This window comes from Eretmochelys imbricata, chromosome 3 (assembly GCF_965152235.1).
Source record: "Eretmochelys imbricata isolate rEreImb1 chromosome 3, rEreImb1.hap1, whole genome shotgun sequence".
NCBI lineage: Eukaryota > Metazoa > Chordata > Testudines > Cheloniidae > Eretmochelys > Eretmochelys imbricata.
Window position 1 is genome coordinate 34,734,810 of NC_135574.1, and position 19,623 is coordinate 34,754,432.

Sequence of the window (19,623 nt, forward strand, 5' to 3'; positions counted from 1 at the left end):
ATTATTCTGTAAAAGAAAGCTTACTGGAACTGGTGAGATTTTATCTGTATTCAGTTTCTATTACTGTACTAGACTTAGACTTGTGTGTTTTATTTTATTTTGCTTGTTCTATCTGTTACTACTTGGAACCACTTAAATCCTACTTTCTGTTTTAATAAAATCACTTTTTACTTATTAATTAACCCAGAGTATTAATACCTGGGGGGGGGGGCAGCAAACAGCTGTGCATAGCTCTCTGTCAGTGTTATAGAAGGTGAACAATTTATGAGTTTACCCTGTATAAGCTTTATACAGGGTAAAAATGGATTTATTTAGGGTTTGGACCCCATTGGGAGTTGGGCATCTGAGTGTTAAAGACAGGAACACTTCTGTAAGCTGCTTTCAGTTAAGCCTTCAGCTGTTAGGGGACATGGTTCAGACCTGGGTCTGGGTTTGCAGCAGGCTAGCGGGTCTGGCTCAAACCAGGCAGGGCACTGAAGTCCTAAGCTGACAGAGCAGGAAAGCAGGAGCAGAATTAATCTTGGCACATCAGGTGGCAGCTCCCAGGGGGTTTCTGTGATCCAACCTTCACACAGCCATACTGGGTCAGACCAGTCCTCCATCTAGCCCAGTATCCAGTCTTCCGACAATAGCCAATGCCAGGTGTATTTGAGGGAATGAGCAGAACAGGTACTCATCAAGTGATCCACCCCCTGTTGCCAATTCCCAGCTTCTGGCAAACAGAGGCTTGGGACACCATCCCTGCCCATCCTGGCTAATAACCATTGATGGACCTGTCCTCCATGAACTTATCTAGTTCTTTTTTGAACACTGCTATAGTCTTGGCCTCCACAACACCCTCTGACAAAAAGTTCCACAGGTTGATTGTGTGTTGTGTGAAGAAATACTTCCTTTTGTTTGTTTTAAATCTGCTGACTATTAATGTAATGTCATGATTTTATAGATGTCTATCATATCCCCCCTTAGTCATCTCTTTTCCAAGCTGAAAAGTCCCAGTTTTATTAATCTCTCCTCATATGGAAGCTGTTCCATACCCCTAATCATTTTTGTTGCCCTTTTCCGTACATTTTCCAATTCCAATATAAGATCACACAGGAATTCCTGACCATCCTTCTCCTCTGCCTGTGGATTCCTCTAGCCAGCACCTCAGAATCAGTGCCATAGCCTCTCTGACATAACTGGATCTGCTTCTCTCATATAATAATGGACAGAAACAGTGCATTACTCTATGCCTTATCCATGCTTGGCTAAGAGAAGCCTGGAAATGGTGCTGGTGTGAGTGAGTCCTTTGTACATGCCTATATAATCTCAGACCCCTCTCTTGCACCTTCTTGCTGATACTGCAGACCTTGGTTTCACTCCTGAAGGCATCATTTCACATGAGGTCCAGCAATGTCACCCCCCTGACTGACCTCAGACATCTTATTTCTATGGTTTCAAGACTTCTCAAGTGCCTCTCTTTGGTCACCCAGGACTCTGATCCATACAGAAGAACTGGTCTTATCATGGTTTTGTATAGTTATCCCTCCAGTAGTCTGGGCCTGTGTTTATCGTAAATCAGTCAACTTATTTTGCACTAGACTTCCCCTGTATTCAGCAACTTTGTTTGTAGTTCTCTGTTGACTTCTCCTTTTGCCACTAACCAATCCCCACAAATCTCTGATTCTGCACAAGTCACCCATATGATTTCAGTGTTTTCTTTATTCATTTTGGGGCCAGCAGAATTTTGAATAGTAATGAACTAAGTTCTGATCCTTGGTGGAGTCCAGCCTTCACCTCAAAACACTTTGTTCCACCAAAGGACATCTCCACTTTTGCCATGGAATCATCATACAAATCCTTAACCATTGGGACAAGGTCCTCCAGTACCCCATAGAATCATAACAGCAGTATCTGCCCTCACCTAAGTACTTTGCCAGATTCTTTCTCCAAATCAAGGAAAACCCAGCCATGCTTGACATTTCCCTCCACCTTCTTTTCAACCAACTGTCTGCGGATAAACATACCATCAATCACCCCTTTTCCATTTCTAAAACCAAACTGCTCCTTCCATAAAATGACATTCACTGTTCGACAAATGTGACTGTCTATGATTCGCTCTAACAGTTTCTTACAGTGGGACAGCAGTTTAATTCCTGAGGGCTTCAAACATTCATAGCCTCATAGATTTTAAGGCCAGAAGGGACTATTGCAATAGTCTAGCCTGACCTCCTGCACATCACAGGCCACAGAACCTCACCCACCCCCTCTTGTGATAGACCCATAACCTCTGGCTGTATTACTGAAGTCCTCATATCATGCTTTTAAAAGGCTTCAAGTTACAGAAAATCCACCATTTACTCTAGTTTAAACCAGCAGGTGATCCATGCCCCATGCTGCAGAGGAAGATAAAAACCCCTCAGGGTCTCTGTCAATCTGACTTGGGGGAAAATTCCTTCCCCACCCCAAATATGGAAGTCAGTTGAATTCTGAGCATGTCAGCAATATATCCCAGCCAAACAGCTGGGAAAGAAGTCTCTGTAATAACTCAGAGCCCACCCCATCTACAGCCCCATCTACAGCCATTGAGGAATTTTGCTATAGGCAGTCACCGATCGGCCACATGCCATTGTAGGCAGTCCCGTTATACCATCCCCTCCATAAACTTATCAAGCTCAATCTTGAAGCCAGTTGTTTTTTGCCCCACTCTCCCTTTGGGAGGCTGCTCCAGAATTTCACCCCTCTGATGGTTAGAAATCTTCACCTAATTTAAAGCCAAAGTCGTTGATGGACAGTTTATATGTAGGTTTCAGAGTAACAGCCGTGTTAGTCTGTATTCGCAAAAAGAAAAGGAGTACTTGTGGCACCTTAGAGACTAACCAATTTATTTGAGCATGAGCTTTCGTGAGCTACAGCTCACTTCATCGGATGCATACCGTGGAAACTGCAGCAGACTTTATATATACACAGAGAATATGAAACAATACCTCCTCCCACCCCACTGTCCTGCTGGTAATAGCTTATCTAAAGTCATCATCAGGTTAGGCCATTTCCAGCACAAATCCAGGTTTTCTCACCCTCCACCCCCCCACACAAATTCACTCTCCTGCTGGTGATAGCCCATCCAAAGTGACAACTCTTTACACAATGTGCATGATAATCAAGTTAGGCCATTTGTATGTATTTGTTCTGGGGGTCCACATTGATTCTTAACTTAAATAACTCATCTTCGTAGCTGGTATTTATTCCTCTGATGTATTTATACAGAGTAATCCTATCTCCTCTCAGCCTTCTATTGGTTAGATTGAACAAGCCAACCTCTTTGAGTCTCCTCTCATAAGGTAGGTTTTTCCATTCCTCAGATCATCCTAGTAGCCCTTCTCTGCACCTGTTCCAGTTTGAATTCATTTTTCGTAAACATGGGAAATCAGAATTGCACACAGTATTCCAGATGAGGTCGCACCAGTGCCTTGTATAATGGTACAAACACTTCCCTGTCTCTACTGGAAATACCTTGCCTGATGCATACTAGGGCAGCATTAGCCTTTTTCACAGCTGCATCACATTGATATCTCCTAGTTATCCTGTGATCAACCAATACACCCAGCTCTTTCTCCTCCACTATCACTTCCAACTAATTAATAATACACAGGTTGAGAAAAGAGTGTCGGTACATCTGGTTATAGTGCTTGGATTATCCACAAAGTTTGTTTTTTAAAAGTCATATGGTAAGTATAGTACCTAATCAGCAATAACCCAAATTTAGGTGATACATTTAAGAATTCAGTTTAGATATTAGCATCCAAGTATTCAAGTACATCACTCATGAAAAGTTGTACAGAGAGTTGGTTGTGGAAAGCAAAATATATCAATGAGTGAAGATTGTTCCTCAGTAACTGAGAATTAGGGTAGGTTCCTATTAATCCCCATCTTTTCCAATTTTAACTAATAATTTCTCTTGTGGAACTGCACCAAATGCCTTATTGACATCCAAGTAGATTAGATCTACTACTGCATTTTCTTCGTCTAAAAAATCAGTTATCTTCTCAAAGAAAGATATTAGTAACTAGATATTACCACCTCTTGAATACAACAATTGAAACAACTGTAGAAAAATCTACAAGTACTGTCGATCATTTAGGCTACTTACTTTTTGCATTTCACCAAGCTTGGAACAGATCATTTAACTTTAGGAAACATCCTAACAGCACTTTCTTATCTTAATCGCCTGTTAATCACTCTGTTTATAAACAAAATTTTGACTCTGCCTCAGGGACAGGCCCAACAAAGAAAACAACAGAACAGCACTAGCCATCACCTTCAGCCCCCAACTAAAGTCTCTCCAACGCATCATCAAGGATCTACAACCGATCCTGAAGGACGACCCATCACTCTCACAGATCTTGGGAGACAGGCCAGTCCTTGCTTACAGACAGCCCCCCAACCTGAAGCAAATACTCACCAGCAACCACACACCACACAACAGAAGCACTAACCCAGGAACCTATCCTTGCAGCAAAGCCCATTGCCAACTGTATCCACATATCTATTGAGGGGACACCATCATAGGGCCTATTCACATCAGTCACACTATAAGAGGCTCATTCACCTGCACATCTACCAATGTAATAAATGCCATCATATGCCAGCAGTGCCCCTCTGCCATGTATATTGGTCAAACTGGACAGTCTCTACGTAAAAGAATAAATGGACACAAATCGGACCTCAAGAATTATAACATTCAAAAACCAGTCAGAGAACACTTCAATCTCTTTGGTCACTCGATTACAGACCTAAAAGTTGCAATTCTTCAACAAAAAACTTCAAAACCAGATTCCAATGAGAGACTGATGAATTGGAATTAATTTGCAAACTGGATACAATTAACTTAGGCTTGAATAAAGACTGGGAGTGGATGTGTCATTACACAAAGTAAAACTATTTCCCAATGTTTATTTCCCCCTCCCCACCCGCCACTGTTCCTCAGATATTCTTGTTAACTGCTGGAAATGGCCCACCTTGATTATCACTACAAAAGGTTCTCCGCCCCCCGCCCCGCGCACCTCCCTACTCTCCAGCTGGTAATAACTCACCTTACCTGATCACTCTTGTTACAGTGTGTATGGTAACACCCATTGTTTCATGTTCTCTGTGTCTATAAATCTCCCCACTGTATTTTCCACTGTATGCATCCGATGAAGTGAGCTGTAGCTCGCAAAAGCTTATGCTCAAATAAATTTATTAGTCTCTAAAGTGCCACAAGTCCTCCTTTTCTTTTTGTGGATATAGACTAACACGGCTGCTACTCTGAAACTTTCATCTTCTGTAGCTCTGTGACTATACGTAACCCCTTTGTCCCCCCTCCTCCATACACATAAAGCACATAACCAGCTCGTTTTTCTGGTAACGGTCAACTCCCCAATGGCTATGTTAAAGTGAGTGCTTGAGCGGGTAAACAGGCACTTCACAATGTTTCCCCTTTTATAAATACATTAGGATGAAGTTATTAACTTTAGAGAAAGAGGTTAAAAAAGGCTGAGCGTTAAGGGGAGGATTTCTGTCTCTGGGGCTGTGAGCCGCTCAGAAATGGCGTGGGCTCTCTAGGTGGATATGCGATGCCTTCTCCCTGAGTCCAGCATAGGTTAGCTGCCTCAGTATGGCATCAGGAAGCAGCATGTAAGGTGAGGTTCAGATGGGCCCATCCAAGCAATGTTGAGGCACCGTTGGTCCCTAATGGGCTCATAGGTGCTATGGTATCACAAATAAATAAATAAATAAATAATACTAATGCATCCTCTTTAGTTTAATAGGTGCATTTGGAACAGAAAAATGTAAATTCTATGGTCACTATTGCCAGGAAGTTCTGATTGCCCCTAGTGTAGTGCACACAGTCAAGTGTGAAGCCCTGTGTAGCCATAGAGTCACTACAGTATATATAGGTTTTAGAGTGGTAGCCATGTTAGTCTGTATCAGCAAAAATAATGAGGAGTCCTTCTGGCACCTTAGAGACTAACAAATGTATTTGAGCATAAGCTTAGAACCCACTTCATCAGATGCATCGAGTCAAAATACAGGAGCAGGATACCAAATGTGAGGTCAGTCTAACAAGATAAATCATTTAACAGTATATATAAGCAGCTTTCTTCAACTATTTTTCTTGAAAGCTGCCCTAATGAGGAAATGCAGTATTTCTCCAAGACAAATGGGAACTCTTGCGGACTTGCTAAAGGGCTGCTGTACAGCTGGTGCTGTCCCTATTCAAAATGTGGTGTTACTGACAGGCAACAGAGAAGGATACAAAGGATACAATAAGTCATTAGGCAGTGTGACTCTGCCCTGCTTCCTAATTAATCCAGTGATAAAAGTGCTTAGAATGATAATTCAAGTGAATCAAATGGTGGCTGACAGGGATTGTGAGGTTTAAAATGATTACCAAAGCTCAGTAAAACAAAATGAGCCAGAGCCTGCCCTCAGTTATACTCTTGCAGCTACTTGGAAAGCAGTAAGATTGCATGGTGTTATGGTGCACAAAATTTGGCCCTCTGATATGTAACTCAGACAAGAAATTTTCATATAAATGGTCATCCGCTTGTGTAAATGGTATAGCTCCACTGACGTCAGCAAAGCCGTGTGGATTTACGCCAGCTGAGAATTTGGTCCGTAGTGGTTTTGCACTTTTTTTTAAAAAAATGGTCATGCTGTAACTTTGGTTCTAACAGTGCAAGGAGTCATTCCAGGACAGCGTTCCAGCACCTCCTGGGGGAAGCCAGACTAAATGAACGTGGACACTTTAAGGACTTGCCACTGAATTCTTACACTAGCTAGCAAACAATGGCCAGACAGGTTGAAACTTCAAGAAAAACAGTACCAGGTGAACAGTTTCCATCACTCCATGTCTCTGGCCAGACTGAACCTTTTAGGTTGGTTGTTTTGGGCACCTTGTCAACTATATCCACACAAAATTCTTTTAAGGACACGTACAAAGAAATTGACCAATCAAGTCAATCCTTGAAGAAGCACCGTGGGCAGTAAACCAGCACTGGAGTAATTAATAATTTTCATTTCTAGAGGCTTTTATTCTCAAGGATATCCTAGAATCTCAGGGGCTTAAGAGAGTCATGTCCGCAAAAGCACTTTAACACCTCTGTGAGGTAGATATTTTATTAGCTCTGGTTTGCAGCTGAGGCAGCAGAGATATAAAGTTAAGTGAGTTGCTGAAGGTTACGCAGAAAGCCTGTGACCCCGTATGCCCTGTAGTTTGGGTTGAAATAGCACTTGTAGTCCAGTTGTGTCTAATTATCAGCATAAGGTCTTATGGTTATGCACTGGGCCCAAACTCAGGCGATATGGATGTATTGCCTGGATCTGCCTCATACCTCCTCCAATAAGTCACCAAGTGACATTCCCAACCCCATAAAAGTCAATGGGGAATTTTGTCATGAACTTCAGTCAGGCCACTCTTTCACCACACATCTCTCGGTGCTCCAGTCCCCCAGCAGTAAATTGGGAATAAGAAGAAATATTTTCCAACTTCTTCTGTATCTTGTGAGGCTAAATGTACAAATCCTTGGGAAGCTGTCAGATTAAAAGATGATGGGAACCGCATAAGTAGTTAGAAAGACATGTGGCATTCTTCTTAGCCTGTGTGTGTGACATGCCTAAGGTGGCATGTGATCAGGATTCATCACCGAATTTGGTCCGCTGGTTGGCTCATTCGCTTCCCCAGCCCGGGCTGGGTACTGACAGGAAGCACAATATGAACACTGATGGCATTAGAAGCAGTAGGATATAAGGGAAAGAGTAGGTAAATTCTGCCTCACTACTTCTCTTCCTTAAAGTTTACCATTTTGATCATGCTTACAAGTCAGTGGGGGAGGGCGGGGGAGTGCTCCCAAGTGCTATTTCAGAGATTGTATCATTTGAATGAGTCAAAATACATATGTTATTTATTGCAGCATTTGATTTGTGAAGATTTGCCACGCAGCCTATGTTCTCCTTCTTCTCTCCTCTCATTTTCTCTGACACATTTTAGACACTTGGATGTGCTCTTTTGTTAGTAGCAGTACCATGTCTTTCATTTAATTAGCATCGTCCATCCCACAGGATCTCAAAGCACTTAAGAAATTTAACAAACTGATATAGAAATTATGAGCCAGAATGAAGCCAGTTCTTGCATGGGCATGTGAGGCAGGAGTGGGAGAGCAGGCAAAGATCCTTCAATCCCCCACTCACAAGGCCAGGCACAACTGCAGTTCTTGTGAGCTCCAGACAGCGGGGAATGCTAACTGCTAGCGCCCCTTTGGAGTGAGGAATGGTGAGAAGCAGACAGGCCCATCGTTTACGATTCTACGCTGCCTAAGGAGTAGCACAGGCAACATGATCCTCTTCACTCTATGTTGGACTCACTTCACTTGTAAACAGATCTAGTAAAAAAATGTGTATGTGGGCGGGTGATTATGAAAAGGCTCAGAAATTTTTTCTTCTAAATTTCAAGAACAAATTTAATATAAAAAAGTAAATACTGGAAAATTCAGCCAGTTTTATTTGTCAACACTGTGCAGCAACCATATACAATAGCTTAGGCCGGGGGAAGTCTTTATTTACCATTGAAACAGAGGGATTTTAGGTAGGTGGAATATAATTACCTATTCCAAACTGGATAACAACCCATTCATTGATCTAGTTCTGAACTTTATCTTTCATTACAACAACTCTGCAGGCTCTTGCAGGTGTGAATGTTTGAATTACCCACTAGCTCTAGAACATAATTTAAGGCTTGCATTTCATTCTGAACCTAAAAGCCAATGAACCGGCAGAGCAAGCTACAGTCTTCTCTCACCAGCTAAGGCTTATAGGCTTTGAGGGGTTTGTTTGGTGCAGCATTGTAGCCCACTGAATAATTGAATTAGTTCTGTTGGCTTGAGAAGTAGTTTCAATGCCCACTAAGGAATACCGTGTAGCAATGACATGTGGGGAAGTTATACATGCATGTGGTTTCTCTGAAGGTATGTCTACACTGCAGTTTGACACCCACTGCTGGTCTGTGCCAGCTGACTTGGGATTGTGCTAATTGCAGTGTAGACGTTAGGCTAGGGCTGCACCCCGAGCTCTGGGACACTCACACCTCACAATTAAACAGCCCCTGAGGCCAAGTCCTGTGAGCCCAAGTCAGCTGGTACAGGCCAGCCAAGGTTTTTTAATTTGCAGTGTAGACATATGCTAAGAGAGAATCTGAACATCTACTTGAGTATCTCTTGTTGACTACTCCTGTTTGAATAGCATGCACAGACATTTCTAAGTTAGACACTGACTGAAAATAAACTGAACCAGCTCCCTGTGGAAATGAACTATGTCAACTGTATAAAGGAGATATTTGCTGCCTTTGTGGAAAAGTGCTCATACAACCAGAGGTTTTTACATGGATGATATTCAAGCCAGCCTTCAAGAGGGAGCGATTATGTTTCTTTTCGTTTGTAAGACCAAAATGAAAGGCGTCTCTTCTGAAATAAAGGCCCTGCTCACAGAATGTGACAATCTCCTGGCTATGAATTACCACAGCCAGTAACATTGCTTTCATTGTGGAGAGATTAATAAAGGTAATATCTATGTAAGCCCTAGGACTTGCATGGCTGAAATGCTGGTTGCTCACATATATAAAATATAAACTGAATAAAATATAAACTGAGAGACAGGGTTCGGCTTTGAGCACAGTCCTAAAGAAGAAGAATCTGAAACAGTCTCTAGAAGCTGTATGTAAAATGTGCCTTCTGGGTAGAGGCATTGTGTCATCTCTGCTTCGTTGCATCATGCTGCAGTCATGCTACAAAGGCAAAGCCAAAAGCCAATATTCAAATGAGGCCTAAAGTCGACATACTATCTTTCTCCATTAGAGGGTGGTCCCTACTCGTCATGGTTGAATTCCACTGTCAGTAGCAGAATACCTGCATTGCAGTCAACTGCGTTGTATTTGACATATGAATCAATAAATGTCTATAGCCTTCATCCTTCACCTTAAACTTAGCAATTAAAGGAAATAAATGACGTATTTGTTTATACACACAGATATACCTATGCAAACACACACAGTGTGTATGTGTGTGTGCACGTGCATAAATCTATACACACATACATATAGTTGTACATATACTTATATGCAGTGGTGAGCTGGAGCCGGTTCGCACCAGTTCGCGCGAACCAGTTGTTAAATTTTGAAGCAGTTTTAGAACCAGTTGTTAAAAATTGTTACGGCTCCCTGAGCTCCCAGCCGGGGAGGGTCCCCCAACCCCTCCACCGCCTTTCCCCCTCTCTCAGAGCCTCAGTGTGCCTTGCTGCCAGCGCCTGTGCTCCGGACCACTCCTGGGCAGCTCTGCAGCCCCTGCCGCTTTGAGCGGCATGGTAAGGGGGTGGGGCTGCGAGCTCCAGCGGGCCGCGTGGCATCCATACACGCTGCCCTGAGCAGCATGGTAAGGGGGGCTGGGCCAGGGCTGGGAGGAGGGGTTGGATAAGGGGCAGGGAGCGGTTGGAGGGGGCGGAGGTTCTGAGGGTGGGGGGGCGATCAGGGGATGGGAAATGTAAGGGGGGGGTTGGGTTGGTGTGGGAGTTCCAGGGGTCTGTTGGGGTGGTGGTGGATGGGGTCGGGGCAGTCAGGGGACAGGGAGCTGGGCAAGTTAGCTAGGGGGTGAGGTCCTGGGGGGTAGTTAGGGGTGGGCAGTCCTGGGAGGGGGGTGGTCAGGGGACAAGGTGCAGAGGGGGGTTGATGGGTTGCAGGTTCTGAGGGGGGCAGTCAGAGGCAGGAAGTGGGTGGGGGTCAGATGGGGGGGACAGGCTGTTTTGGGAGGCACAGCCTTCCCTACCTGGCCCCCCGATACAATTCTGAACCCCGCCGTGGCCCTTGGGCCAAAAAGTTTGCCCACCCTCATCTAGTTTATTACTTTATTAACAGGGGTCGCACTTGCCTCGTTTGTTATGTTGATATGCGTTTAATAAAGCAATACTTTGTTTCTATCGTAATAAACATGTAAAAATGTTTTTTATTTTTTTTATTGTTGAGTACGACTCCCAATGACTCAATGCATTGCCACTTCTTATGGAGAAAGATACAAAAAATACATACTGTGGCACATCCCTTAAATCAGAACTTTTTATAGGGAACCGGTTGTTAAGATTTGACCATATAAGCTCATCACTGCATATATGTGTGTACATATATAAATTATACACATTCATATATATATATATATACGTACACACATATAGTGGATTGTATAAACAGCTGCATACATATGTGTTTCAGAGTAGCAGCCGTGTTAGTCTGTATTCGCAAAAAGAAAAGGAGGACTTGTGGCACCTTAGAGACTAACACATTTATTTGAGCGTAAGCTTTCGTGAGCTACAGCTCACTCCACCGGATGCATTCCGATTCGGATACATATACGTGTGTACATACAGCCGCACCATGGAAGCTGCTTAAAGGAGTTGCTTTGCAGTAGTAGCTGCAGCAAAATGGACAGAATTCACCATGAAAGTACGCTCTTCCATGGGTACCACAGCAACACAAGTTCGTTTAAGCCAGCCTAGTGACATGTTCATACACAGATAACGATTTTTATGCATAGACGACTAACAGTGATATATAAACACACAAAAGCTTTCAATAATAGAATATTCCAAAATGAGGAAATTACAATATTCCATGTACCAGACAAATCTTACTCCACTTCTGTTTTAATATAAATTACGAAGGAGGGCTTTTTCTTAAGACAATCACATTTAATTGCTCAAGCAGTACAATAAATTTGATATAGGCAAACATTTTCATGCAGCATGTTTTCATGCTTACACACTTATACCATCACATACTACTTGTGTATGCCAGACAAAGAGAATCCAATTATTTATATGAAAAATACAAAGTAAAAACTAGTCTTATGCAACATACTACAGATTAAGTGTAACAACAAAGGGTATTAGCGAAACTTTATTGCTAGATTTACAGTTTTACAGATTTTGCCAGCAGTTAGGAATGGGCGACTGGGGATGGATCACTCGATTAATACCTGTTCTGTTCATTCCCTCTGGGGCACCTGGCATTGGCCACTGTCAGAAGACAGAAATATGGACCTGTGGTCTGACCCAGTTTGGCCATTCTTATGTACAGCTACGTTAGCTTAACAGTTAACTACCACATTCCCAGAATTGCACATAATGTGTACATTGTATATTTGTGTGCAAACTCCCTAAAAAAAAAAAGGCCGAGATTGACTATTTTTGTAAATTTCAGAAAAAAATCATATTTGGATTGAGACCAAGTGCAGAAAACTATGGCACAAGAGGTGAATGTTTTAGCAAGACAGCAATGTGTAATCAGTGGCTTATAATGGAAACAGTTTGGCAATGTTGGGGCAGATCCCCAGCCAAAGTAAATGGATGTAGCTCTGTTAAAGCCAGTTTACCCCAGCTGAGTCTCTGGTTTCTTGTCGTTTTTTTTTTTTAATTTGGTGAAGCTTCATTGGGAAACCTTTCTTCTTGGCCACAAATCAGTCAAAAGGGTGATATTTTTGTTGTCATGTGAGGTTTAGCGAACAAAGAAAATAAAGTTGCTCCAGGAAATTCATCACAATTCCTCTGGGTTCTGTCCACCACTTTCTTGAATGCTCTGCAAAAATAGTGACCGATTGGTCTAATTCCTTGAAATTAGCAATTGAACCTAATTTCTTGAAGCGCTAACTGAGCAGAGTATGAGGGGAGGCACATCACATGGCATTGCTAGGACTACTTTTTGTTTTAAACGTGATGCCTTATGAGCATTGTGACAGGGTCGAGCCGGAGGGCTACAGGAGAGTGATCCTATTGGGATCCAGGAAGTGGGCAGGCTGCAGGCACAGCCAGCGCCTATTATAAAGTTTGATTCTCTAAGGCACTGAGCCCTGGATCTAGCAAAGGGACTAGCAATGTACTTGAAGTTAAGCCCATAATGCATATAGACCTAGAAGCCAAATCAACTTATTTTTTCTGAGTGTAATGTTACTTGCTATTTTATATTGTACAGTTGCATTTTCTAAAATCAAGTCATTTTGGGGGTACTTATATGTAAGGTTTGTTCAGAGGCTCTGTACACAATTACATCCCACACAATTAGGACAGGAAATGTCAAAAGGGCATTTTGGAAAAAAAAAAAAAAGACCTATTTGGAAACGAGATGTATACAGAATAGAAAGTTCCTTTTATTGATCTCTCTGCTTTAAGGCCCTGGTATTAGTCCATGTTAATGCCAAAATGTAGTCCTGCATATGAAATAGAATCTATATCTATAAGCACATAGCTACATTATCTATATAAAACAAATAAATATTTATTTACTTTGCTAGTGGCGTAAGATCAGGTTTGAGCTGCAGAACAATTATTTCAGGTTCATTACTCTCTCTTCAGATTTCAAAGGTGCACAGCATCTGGGCTTGCTCTTCCTCCAACCCATCTGCCTCTTCGTCCTCAATCCAAACACGAATGTACTTTAAACGCAGCACTAGAACTTTTCCTTTTAGAAAGCACAGCAGAGCAGCAATAATGTTTGAAAAATACAGATACTCACAGTACTTAGTACAATACAAGTCATGCGGTACAAGTCTAAAGCAGAGACGTCATTAGAATAAAGCTGTTGTCATCATGCATTGAAAGGCTTAGGCAGCTGTCGTACGGACGAGGTTTAATATTCCTTCATTTCCCATGCAAGCCTACTTCACACGCACACAACATCCCCACTCTGTTCAGTTACATTTAAAAGTACCTGGAGAGCTTTTTCGTGCAGAGCTTGTGTTACTCATTGTACATATGGTGTGAAGTTCACAGATGAGAAATGTGAGTGCCTAAAATAAATACTACATGAACCCTGCGATGTGTGAGGTCCCTTGGGAGTTCAGCAAATGAAATGCCTATCAGTCTCCACCATAGCAGACGCTCCCTACAATTGGCAGCTTCATGCTTCATTATGCATGTATCAGATATATAGGTATGGCCCTAGGCAAACTCCCTGGTTTAATGGCGACATGCATGCTGGGGAAAGGCAAATGTCTTTTGGCCATTAAAGTGAAAGATGAGGGAAAGTGGGGTATGGAGTTGATTAATCAAAAATATGAGGGGTTTATTTTGTGCCATGTACCCTGGAGTTTCCTCTTCAAGAGTTATTTCTAGTATTACGTGTACTGCACTTTTTGTATGAGGTGGAGTTGACAATGTTTAAAGATGCAATTATTCTTGCCCATCCAGCTGAGACATACACACTAAAACAATAAGCAGTCAGGTTTGTATCCTTTGGAAAAAATAATTTAAAAAGTGCCGCTGTCTTTTATTGTCCATGGAACAGACTTTATGTTTACAGCACAGGGTCAGCAGGGAGACTTGCTGAAGTTTTGCAAAAACTGTTAAACATCATTAAAACATACCATGCTGCCTTAAACGAATAAACATAATTGCAGAGTCCTAGTTACAGTGGGAAGAGATTCATGGATACTCCCTGTACTGGGAAAAAGAAAAAAAGAACCACAATACTTTGTATCACATACATGCAGTTCTAATTAAGAAAGATAATAACAGCAAAGCCATCCTGATCCACAGAACAATGTTAAGAGGGGGAAAAATCATTAGTGATAATCTCTTGTAAGACAACAAATGCTTAAAATGTTTATGGGAACTGCATTTCATTGTGCTCTGAGAAAACTCTTATCCTGAGGGATCAAGCAGAGAAAAGTACCACTGAGCATTGGTCTGTCTTCATGAAAACCCTCCTTTCATCTCACAGAATCCCCATTCTGAGATTTCAATCAAGATATGTACCATCATTTAAACTTTAAAATATCATTATAAAGTCTTTTTTTCTATAATGCCAGGAACAAACATGTCAGTTTTTCTTAGAGGTCACTTTTTTTCCTTTGGTAACATGCTGCAGAAGGACAATATAAAATTGTTTTTGAATCTACAGCAGGTACCAAAATAAAGCAAAGGAACTGTATAAAGCTGAGACATTTAAGAAGTTAAGCCATCAACAGTTGTAAAAAAAACAAACAAAAAAAAACCCCACTAATGTCTCTCAATGCTCTTTCTGTGTGTTCAGACAAGTTATGGTTAGGAATGTAAAACTCGAATTTAAAGAAAGTGCATCTGGTAGAGATTAAAAAGGATAAAGGGAAAAAATCAGTTTGATGTATACTTCAAAATGTGCTCATAATGTAGTTTGTTCTATTAATTGAAAAGAGGGTAACACTATTCTTTTATGTCTAGTTTTTAATCCTATGCTTTTAAAGTATCTTTTATTTGTTCCTATTTGAGGTGAATTGCCCCACTTCAAGCTTTAAATCTAGTTTGAGGATTTTGACTTTACAGTGGCTTCCTTTGAATAATCTTCTGAAGTCATATTTTATCTTCCATTTTACCAGTCAATAGATTGTAGTGAATATGAGATGTTCTGCAGTGTGATGTATCTCAAGGGCCTTCAGGAAAATTAAGAACATATGTTCAATGCTGAAGCTAATGTTTCGTTGTGTTGAGGACAAAAGAGGGGTTTCGGTTCCAGATCTGCTGACCTATAAGCATAAATATAAAAAATGACATGTCAAATTTAGTCTTGTAGATACAAAGAATCCTATCCCATCTCCCCAATCCAAACCTCCTCCTCCACCACCACCACATATTCTTAACAACATCTTTTCAGTCATTTTTGGAGTTTGATGGGCAGTCTAGAAAGTGTACTTTAGTATCTAATTATCTTGGGGCCTGATTTTGCAATGGGAATAGTAAGCTACCTTGTCTGCTACATGCAAGGTGGCAGGGCCATAGAAAGATAGAAGAACCTGAACTTATCTACCTTTACAATGCACTTCGAAGAAGATCAGAGCCACAAAACGGTAAACTCGCATGGTAGGAACCTTACAAAAACAAAAGCCTTTTATAACAGAGATCTGTCAAATATTTGCAGCAAACCCTGTAACTGCCTGAACCACACCTGGATTAGAGTTTCATTTCAACTCAAGTGAATCTTGGCTCATTTATGGGTTTACATCAAAACTACGAGGAAATTCTAACCATGTGTTCCCACTCTCTGCTGTAGCCACCTGTTGGCTCTGATCTTATTCTGTAAACTCTTCAGGGCAGGGACCATCTTTTGTTCTATGTTTGGACAGTGCCTAGCTCATTCAGGCTCTTATCCGTGACTGAGGTGTCCAGGTGCTTGTGCAATACAAATAAATAATAAGAATAACAATTGATAATGGTATAGAGGCAAAACAAGGTCACATTCAGTGGTTTCAGTTGAGTTTCATTTGTAGGTACAAAATGCCAAGCAAACCTCATGGTGTAAACCCACACATCCTGGGCCCGATTCTCATTTACAGTAGGCCTTTTAAAGTGGGCATAAGTTACGTAATTTACTGTCAAAATGAGATAAAGAGGCCACAGCAAAAATGAGAAACAGGTCCACGGAAACCAAAGCAGCTTTGCACATCTCTGTTTCATAGCCTGTTTTATTAACCTTGTTCTTATTTTAGCAGGTGAGTATGTCTGTTTTTAACCCATCTCCTTCAGCATCTTTTAGCTCATAAACCATCATATTTTAACAGCACAGAAACAGAAGACAAAATTCACTCCTGGTGTAAATGGGCACATCTGCCATTGGGCCACAAAGGGTTATATATCTGCTTAGGCTAGGTTGAATATGGTCCAATAGCTTTTGTCTTTGCAAATAATCATCAAAATCACTTTCAATTAGGGCTGTCAAGTGATTAAAAAAATTAACTGTGATTAAAAAAATTAATCACGATTAATTGTGCTGTTAAACAATAATAGAATACTATTTAATAAATATTTTTGGATGTTTTCCACAGTTTCAAATATATTAATTTCAATTACAATGCAGAATACAAAGTGTATGGTGCTCACTTAATATCTATTTTTATTATAAATATTTGAACTGAAAAAATAAAAGAAACATTATTTTTCAATTCACTTAATACAAGTACTGTAGTTCAATCTCTTTATCATGAAAGTGGAACTTACAAATTGTAGCATTATGTACAAAAAATAACTGAATTCAAAAATAAAACAATGTAAAACTTTAGAGTCTACAAGTCCACTCAGTCCTACTTTTGTTCAGCTAATCGCTCAGACAAACAAGTTTGCTTACATTTGCAGGAAATAATGCTGCCCGCTTCTTGTTTACAAAGTCACCTGAAAGTGAGAACAGGAGTTCGCATGGCACTGTTGTAGCCAGCGTTGCAAGATATTTACGTATCAGATGTGCTAAAGATTTATATGTCCCTTCATGGTTCAACCACCATTCCAGAGGACATGCGGCCATGCTAATGATGGGTTCTGCTCGATAACAATCCAAAACTGTGCAGGCCGACGCATGTTCATTTTCATCATCAGCGTCAGATGCCACCAGCAAAAGGTTGATTTTCTTTTTTGGTGGTTCCGGATCTGTAGGTTCCACATTGGAGTGTTACTCTTTTAAGACTTCTGAAAGCATGCTCCACACCCCGTCCAATCAGATTTTGGAAAGCACTTCAGATTCTTAAATCTTGGGTCAAGTGCTGTAGCTATCTTTAGAAATCTCACATTGGTACCTTCTTTGCATTTTGTCAAATCTGCAGTGAAAGTGTTCTTAAAACGAACAACATGTGCTAGCTCATCATCCGATACTGCTTATAACATGAAATATATGGCAGAATGGGGCTAAAACACAGAGCAGGAGACATACAATTCTCACCCAAGGAGTTCAGTCACAAATTTAATTAGCACATTATTTTTTTAATGAGTGTCATCAGCATGGACGCATGTCCTCTGGAATGTGGCCAAAGCCTGAAGGGGCATACGAGAGTTTAGCATATCTGGGACATAAATACCTTGCAATATCGGCTACAAAAGTGCCATGCAAACTCCTGTTCTCACTTTCAGATCACATTTTGAATAAGAAGTGGGTAGCATTATCTCTCATAAATGTAAACAAACTTGTTTCTCTTAGCGATTGGTTGAACAAGAAGTAGGACAGAGTGGACTTGTAGGTTTTACATTGTTTTGTTTTTGAGTACAGTTGTGTAACAAACAAAATCTACATTTGCAAGTCGCACTTTCATGATAAAGAGATTGCACTACAGTACTTGTATGAGGTGAACTGAAAAATACCATGTCTTTTGTTTATCTTTTTATAGCGCAAATATTTGTAATAAAAATAATATAAAGTGAGCACTGTACACTTTGTATTCTGTGATGTAATTGAAATCTATATCTTTGAAAACGTACAAAAACATCCAACATATTTAAAACATTTCATTTGGTATTCTATTGTTTAACAGTGCAATTAAAACTGCGATTAATCGCGATTAATTTTTTAAATCACAATTAATTTTTTTAAGTTAATCGCGTGAGTTAACTGCAATTAAGCGACAGCCTTACTTTCCATATACATTACACTCAAATAAGCAGAAAGAACTGTTGGCATTTCCAAGCAGTGTTTTCTACCCAGGGTTTGTCCAAGCTCTCAGAACTCTCAGTCAAAGGCACTGTGTAAAAGGAACTCTCCCTCTACCAGCGAAGCAAGGTGCGGCTCTCGAGGAGCCATCAGCACTGTGAGTCAAACCAGTAAGCTCTGGATGATTTGTGCTGCTCTGCAAAGTGCTGTGGTCCCAACCTTAGCTGGCCCAGGAGTGAAAACCCAAATTTTGGGTCCAGACCTCAACCTCCCAGCATAGGCAAGGCTGGCATGTTTTAACCACAGGTCTGAGGGAAACATGTTCAGTGCTGAAAGGCGATTAGACAAGACTGGAAGGCAAATTGGGTTTTGTTTCTGCTTTGCAGAGCCAGCGCTAGGCATGAACAGACTAAACAATTGCTTAGGGGCCCAAGCAGCTCAAGGGGGCCCCCTATTTGCATTTTATTATGTGTTTTGTGTGGGGAGAGCATTCCTGCTTAGGGCCCCCAATGGACTAGCACCATCTCTGCTACTTTGCATTCCCTCTCCTATATTATCCCTCTCTCCCCCTTCTTAACCCTCTACTACCCTGCTATCCCAGAAAAGCAGCTCACTGCTTGCAGTGCACATGTTTCGCCTCAGGTTACTCTATTTATAGCACTCCCCGCCAGGGGCACTGGAACAGGGAGGGTCAGGGGGCCATGGCCCTATCATTGTTACTGGCTGTAAGGGTGCGCGACAGGGGGTATGGGGTGGAGAGGAGTCAGTGGGGGGCAGGATCTTGGGGGGAAGAGGTGGTGTGGAAGCAGAGGTCTGAGGGGAAGAGGCAGTGTGAGGGCAGGGCCTTGGGTGGCCTGGGCAGTGTGGGGGGCGGGACCTCAGGCACAGGGAGGCGGGGACATAGTTCAGGCACCAGTGGCCCTCCCACTTTTAGGGTAGCTTCTGCTGCTCCTGCACCACACTCTGAATGACACAATGACTAAAGTTGGGAACAGAGAGAAGGGACAGTTGTACATGACAACCAAATCACACACCTATTTCCCACCCTGGTTTTCATGGGTGGTGGGTATCATAGCTGAGGGAGGCTGAGCCTCCCCAAATAGCCAGGCATGGCCCCACCCACACTCTGCCCCCAGTTCCCTCCTGCTTCTGGCTCTGCGACTCTTCTCCTGTGCCATGGACCTGGC